Genomic DNA, 7800 nt, shown 5'->3' on the forward strand with positions numbered 1-7800 from the left:
ATGAAGACGTTGCTTTATTTGTGATTATGTAATAAAAAATAAAAAAAGAGTCAAAATTTAACCAAAGCAAACGTAAAGAAACGAAACAAAAGAGCTAAATAGTTCAACTTGACGGATAAAGATTGAGAGAAAGTAGCATTTAATGATGAAAGTACCATATGTGTAGTATATGTGTAGTACCGGTGTTACGTTAAATAAGTAGTCCGTTAAAAAAGTAGATAGATAGCTCTGCGCATGCGATAAGCATGCGCAGATATGATGTTAAGTTTCCATTAGGTAGGTGAAATCTATCGTTAAATAAGTAGCCTTGTTCCATTAGGTAAATCTTCAAAGTTACTTAAATTTCTAATTTAAATCTAAAAATCTAAAAAGTCAAAAATTGAAATGAAAATCAAAATTTTGAATATAAGGCATCCAATGAGCAAGTTCAAGAAAAAATGGATTCTTATAATAAAGTTGTTACAGAAGTAAATAACAATATTATGCAGACCCAGACTAAAATGAAGAAATATTATGCTTCAAAACAACTGAAAGGATGCAAATCATTTTCATTTAAAATAGGGGACCAAGTTTTAGTAAGAAATTACAGAAAAATTGGTTGCAAAGGAAGTCGGATAGAGCATGATTAGATGGGACCTGGAATCATTTCAGAAATAAAACAAACTGGTGCTATTTTAACTGTTAATGGTAAATTTTGGAAAAAATCTGTTGCTTTATCTAACATCAAGCCTTATTTATCAGAAAAACAAGCATTGTCCACCCAATTGATTTGAAAAGAGCATGATTATTGTCTTAAAATGACTAAACAATTAATTGAAAAAGATGATTTAAAAATAATTAAAAAAAAATCCAGCAAGAGAAAGCATCCAACTCTAACTGTCACAAGTATATCAAAATCCAAAAAATTAGTTTGTCCCGCAATTTCTGTAGATAATAATTTTTATTCAACATTATCAGCGCATTCAGTCAAGCTGTGCTTAGATATTTTAAAACATCCATCTCTTTGGCTCGATGATACTTTAATTGATAGTGCACAAAGCTTTCTTTCACATCAGTTTCCTGAAGTAGGTGGGTTTCAAAGTTATTGCATTTTTATTTCGAAAAACTTTAGTGGTTATACTATTTCTGGAAAATTTGTTCAGATACTTAATGTTAGAAATTCGCATTGGGTTCTAATAAGTAATTTAACATCTGAAAATGGTTCTAATTCTGTTCAGTATTATGATTCATTGTTTACTGGATTTAATAAAGCCACTGTTCCATTACTGATACACAAAGTTGCACGATCGTTGTTAATAAATGAATGTATTTCTTCTTTGAATGTGGAGGTCATAAGATGTCAAAAGCAAGACAATGGAAATGATTGTGGGCTTTATGCTATTGCAAATGCTACTGCTTTATGCAATGGTTTTGATCCAAGTTTAATTATCTGGGATAAAAATTGTATGAGGTCTCAATTCCTGCATGTGTATTGAGAGAAAAAAAATGGAGATGTTTCCTTACATTTCTTTATCATATGATAAAAAAGTATGCTCATTATCATTTCAATGTGATGATTTCTGTCACTGTACAATAAAATAATATTGATGTAGTGTCTCTTTAGATTATAAAATAAAAAAAATATTTAAGTGTATATTTACAATATGCTGACCTAATCATGTGATAATAGCAGTTTTTAGTTATTTATTTTGTTTTAATAAGTGAATTAGTAATTTTAGAAATTTTCTGTAAAAGTAATTTTTTGAGAACCTTAATAAAAGTTAGATATTTAATTTATTAATTTTTGTTTTGTAAGCATAATGACTGGAAATCTTTTTGTTAAATACATAAAAATATTTTCTTAACAAAAACTTATTTTAAACAAAAACTAATTTTAAGTGTCTTTGATTGATTCAGTTTAAGATTAGAGTTATAAGTAGTGGAGATACAACAAGTAGAGTTACAAGTAGTAGTTATAAGTTAGAGTTAGAACTAGAGCTACAAGTAGTAAAGATGGAACTAGACTAGAGTTTACTCAGTTTTATATTAGAGTTTAATCTAGAGTTTTTTAAATTAGATTTATTATGATAATTTTTTTTTTTAATTGTTACTTTAGTTTAAATTCTAGTTGTATCATCACTCTAACTATTAAGTAAAAGTTATAATTAATAAATATAAATTATAAATATAAAAAAGTTGAAAATAATTTTCTAATATTGTTTTTCTTATATTTCATTTTAGATTGCCTAATTACATTTCAGGTTTCAAATACTTTTTTAAATTCAAACATTTTTCTCTTTTTTGTTTGTTTCATCTGTCAATTTATTATAATTATCTAGTAAATAATTATAATAAATTGTATAATAATAGTAAATAATTCTACTTATAATAAGAAAACTTTCTTCTTTTTTTCTTTTTTTTTTTTGAGTTTTAGGTACGACAACTTAAGCTCTTATGGCTAGGAGTAATTAAAGAAAAAGATTCCATCGCTTATGTTAAAAGTATATTTGATAGGTAAACCTTGATCCCTGGTGTTTCATTTGAGGATGCGAACAACCGACTATCTAGAAGAGGTATATTAAACTGGACACAAGTTTAATAACAATACAAAGTTGAATGTAAATTTATTTTGGAAAATAAATTTTTAACAATTTAATATGCTATGCGTTTTTTTTTTACATTTATTATTTTGTTTCCAAGTAATTGTAATCTTCTACATGTTTTAATCGCTTACACATTATCCCACGTAAGCGTGTTTGGACGGTTTAGTTTGGATAATGCTGGTTTATAATTGTAACGTTATGGAAGGTTTAAGATCATATTTAGATCAAAACTTAGAACTTGTTAAATTTCAAACCATTAACTCGTTTTCCAGATCAGAAATGGATTCCTATGTTTATTAAGTGTAATAGATTTTACACTTTTTACACTTATATGAAAATTTTCATCAGCTGAAAATTTATAGATAAGGCTTCTTTTTTAAAAAAATTTTAAATTAAAGTAACTCTTTTAGAAATACTATTACATTAAGAGATAATATTACTTATCCAGGAGGCACCGTGTGGGGTGGGCGCCAGATATCAAAATTTAAACATTATAACATTTATATCACTATCTATAAACATAAGACATAATACAAAATAAAATCGTTCAAATCAAGAGCAGTGCGGCGCTCCTAATCGTACTATTACGTTAAATATGTTTGCAAATATTAAGTTCTTATAAGATTATTTTTAAAGTCATACTTTTTAATAAGGATTTTATAAAACTTTAACTTAAATCTTAACTTAACTTAAAATTTAGAATTAGGTTTGGCGTTAAAAATATTGTCTTGATTGCTCATTTCGTCTACTTTTTAAACGGGATACTTATTTAACGCCTATAGGCGTTAAATAAGTATCCGTAAGTTAACGCATGCGCAGATAACATTTTGTCTACTTTTTTAACGGGTTACTTATTTAACGTAACACCGGTGTCGCGTTAAATAAGTAGATCGTTAAATAAGTAGACAGTCAGTTCTGCGCAAGCGTAACGCCTGCGCAGATACAGCGCAAAGCTTCTGTTAGTTAGGTTAAATCTATCGTTAAATAAGTAGCCTTGTTTCCGTTAGGTATAAACTCAAAAAACAAAAATATTCATGTTTTAAAATTTTTTAAAATTATATAATTAAAATGCGAGTCTATAATTACTCTGTTGAAGATGTTTAGCAGTCTCTGATGGAATAATAAATTATTATAATAAAAAAGTGTCAACTTTGTGGTACGTGTATATATAACCCACTATTTAAGTTAAACTTATATATAATTTATGATTAAGAGTCTATTATTATTGTATATTTTATATTATTTTATGTTTCTGAAGTTAATTTTATACTATGTCTCAGCATCTCAAAACTCACAGTTGTTTTGGGACTTCCATTTTATGCATTGACTTATTTGTCGATTTTGCTCAGAACTATTAGTCAATTTTGTTATGTATTTAAGAGTTGCAATTAAGTATTACTAGAAATACTTATTGAAAACAATCTAAGACCAAATTAACTGTAAATTTATTATGGATTTGAATCTAATTTTCAGAAAGTGACCCTAGGTACAGATTAAAAAAAGGTTATTCTACCTAGGGTTACTAATTTTTAAACCCTTTTACTTGATGGAATTTTATTAGTATAAGTCAATATACTTATACTAATACAAAGTAATTAGTATAGAGATGTGATCGTATCAGTTTTGCCTTCTTTAGAAAAGTCTGGGGACTTGAATTTGGGCACTAAAACAATCTGGCTATAGGTACACAAACTTCCCTTAGACCTTATTGGACCTCTTGCCTTAATAAAACTTGAAAAAAATATGTTATTACAATTACTGATAATTGAAGTAAATATATTAAAAAATTAACAATTTATGCAACTACTTTATTTTATAGATTTTTGGTACTCTTCAAAAAACTCTAAAATTTTAGATTATTTGATAAAGTCTGCTATTTTCCTTAAACCAATCAATGAGGAAAAGGTTCAGAGTTTAAACTGGTAGCGGTAAAGGTTTGAAAAAAGCTATTTGTTAATGATAGTATCGTTGTAAAAAAGGGCTGTCGAAGTTCAAAATTTTTCTAAAGTTTTCTTTAAAGTTTGTCAATACAGTCTAAAGACAAGGCCTTAGATATTTTAAGAGACTCACCTTGCTGGCTTGATGATACCTTGATTGATATAGCACAAAGTTTGTTTTTATATCAGTTTTCTAAAATGTTTGGGTTTCCAAGTTTAAAATATCTGGATTTTTTGCATTTTTAGTTGTTTTAATTCATGTGGTCTTTCAGAAAGTTACAGTGCAAACGATTAATGTTAGAAAATCATATTGGGTGTTTCTAAGTAATGTGTCCTGATGTTGTTTTACATTGGAAGTGTGTTTAGTTTTATGATTCACTCTTTAATAGTTTAAGTAAAGGTGATGTGCCATTGTTAGTGCATAGAGTTGCACATGAAAATGATTGTGATTTTTTCTTAGAAAGAAATGCAATGGTTTTGTGTAGCAGTATCAACCTAAGTTTAGTTATATAAAAAGATAATGACATGCGGTAGCATTACCTGAAATGTATTGAGAATGGTAAATTAGAGATGTTTCCTTTTGTTACTGTGTTATACTGTCATAAACAGTTTGTCTTTAGTACTATCAATGTTGTGAATATATCCTGTTATTTCTACTGTTTTTGTTTTTATGACATATTTAAATATTTAAATTCAATCAATATACATAAATATGTTTTTTTTTGTTTTTTATTGTTGATTTGTTTATGTACCTTATGTTCTAGTTAATATTTAAAAAATTCATTACTTAATTTATTTTTGTAAGTGTCTTATAGATGTCTAAAGTTATACAATTGGCTAATTTAGGTCAACTATTGTTTGTTCTATATTTTGTTATTGGCATGATGATTTGTTTTGCTCACTTTGTAGTTGTTTTTTTCTTACTGTCATCAGTTATTCAACTAGGGTTATTGATATAAGATATAGTCAATAGGTACAGTTATTAAAGTCAGTTCTTTATTTACATACATTTTGTTGCAGTTGCAGTTGATTATAGCTACTATTACAACTACACCAAAAGTAGTATTTAAAAATATGGCTATGTAATTTTTAATTATAATGAGATATTTGATCAATTTTTTATAGAATATTGTGAAAGTATAGACTATTCTGGCATGTTGATATATCTTTGATTGGCGGACATAAGAGTATAACTGCATTTTTGACCATTTAACGATTTATATGAGAAAATGTGTCTTGTGTATGCCGGCATCAATGGTTTTAACAGTATAGTTACACCATTCGGTTCAAACAGAATAAAAGTAATAACCCATTTCTCAAAATATGACTTCTGTAGCAAAATAATTGGGTTCATAATAATGTTTTTTTGCTCTCCTGAAAAGTTACACTTTTGCAGTTATACTCTTATGTCCACCCATCAAAGATATGGCTGTTTTAACATTTTTAACATTTATTTGATTTAAAAATTCAAATCCTTCGTTAGAGTTCATTTTGTAAATCAATTTATTGACATACATTAATCAATGCATTTATTAAGTACTCTTCTGGCACAAAAGCATTTTTATAATTATTTTATTTATTCGTTGTGATTTTATGATACTATTTATATTATACTATATTTCTATTCTATGTAGGCTTGTAATTCCATGTAGAAAAATCGAATTTCTTCCGAAAATGCCCAAGTTTCAACCAAGTTAAATTTTTTCAAAAGGACTTAAAAACCATGTTGTTTTATTTTGCTATTTATATTGTGTAAGGATATTATTTTTCTCATTGATGTGTAAGGATATTATTATATTGATTTTATTTTCCAAATAAAGTTTTAGTGTAGCATGAAGTGTGTCGTTTCTTTAATATCGTTTGTATTTAAAACATTCTCATAGTAAGAAATAGTAAACTAAGTCACATTTTATTATTATTGCGCTATGCATACACTAAGATCGCTAAAATCGTCGAATAATACCCGTCTAGGTTGTTATTCAACGGTAGTACAATAGTGGTGTAGTGGTAGAGCGCTCGCCTCATAATCAAAAAGTGTTCTGAGTTCGATCGCCACCACGTCCTTGGCAGTACCGCGCTCAACTTGTTTCTCCGCGTAGCGATCTTGATCGTCATGGTTTGTGTTTCGAAGTTATAGAGTTGAGAGAGGGTTGTAACAACAACTAAAGTAGCCTCCTTGACTGTAGTGTCTTTTTCGGCTTTGAAGAGGTAAATTAACACACAAAAAAAGGCTAGACACGAATTAATAAATTCTCTTTTCTTTTTTCTGGGATAACATCAGAATGCTGTCCTTACTATTTATTTGCGTAGAATCAAGTAACAATTACAAATTTTACAATCATTAAGTTTAAGGGTTAAGGATAAATAATTTAACGTAAAATATTTTGCTAATATGCACAGTTAAATTATTTAGGAATACAATAAACTTCCTTGTGAGATGATTATTTTATTTAATATCTTTAATACGGGTGAATGGCCTATCAAAAAGCTTTTTCTTAAAAATATGTTTCTTGTCATACTATACTATAAAGATATAAATTGCGATTAGAATATACGTCGTGAGTTAAATATTATTAAAAGTAGTAAATTATCACTATAAAAATGCCCTTAAGTAATAACAATTCGCATGGCAAAGGAAATGCTTTTAGTTCGGTTAACGTATGTTTTTTTTTAAATTTGTTCGTCTGGGTTAGCAAAATGCCTCGATTGTTCAGTTTGTCTACTTATTTAACGATCTACTTATTTAACGTGACTTAATACGTTAAATAAGTATCCGTAAACTAACGCATGCGCAGAATATCATTTTGTCTACTTATTTAACGATCTACTTATTTAACGTGACACCGGACAGGAACGCAACAATTAAAAAAGGTATGATATAATGAAAGCAGCCAAATGGGATAGTAATACACGAGCATTATATTGGAAACAAAAAATTAATGCACAAGAGGCCGAAGAAATAGTAGACGAAGCTTTTAAAAAAGGCATGGAAAAAAGCATGGAAAAAGGAAAGTTAAAAGGAGAAATAAAGGGAGAAATCTCGAAAGTAAAAGATTTCCTTGATTTTGGTGCTCCACAAAAACAGATAATCTCCAAGCTCAAATTCTTAACACAGGATAAAGTAAAGGATAAAATTGAGACGAATCTGAGGTATATTCAAGAACATCTTGCGGATTCTGATAGTGATATTTGTGATGAGCTGGGACTTGTCGGAGATTTGCTAGAAAATTAATTATAGGGTTGTATTAAATTTAAATAAAATTAACTATAGTGGTTGTTTG

At 28.0% G+C, this 7800-nt stretch overlaps 1 long non-coding RNA gene across 1 annotated transcript; it reads left to right on the forward strand.

Annotated features, from left to right (window-relative positions):
• Nucleotides 1–3602: 3602 nt before the first annotated feature.
• On the forward strand, nt 3603–6356 carry LOC136090511 (uncharacterized). Its single transcript, XR_010643454.1, has 2 exons — nt 3603–3738; nt 6154–6356. It is a non-coding gene; the product is annotated as an uncharacterized LOC136090511 (long non-coding RNA).
• Nucleotides 6357–7800: the final 1444 nt, after the last annotated feature.

This window comes from Hydra vulgaris, chromosome 14, assembly GCF_038396675.1.
Source record: "Hydra vulgaris chromosome 14, alternate assembly HydraT2T_AEP".
Lineage (NCBI taxonomy): Eukaryota > Metazoa > Cnidaria > Hydrozoa > Anthoathecata > Hydridae > Hydra > Hydra vulgaris.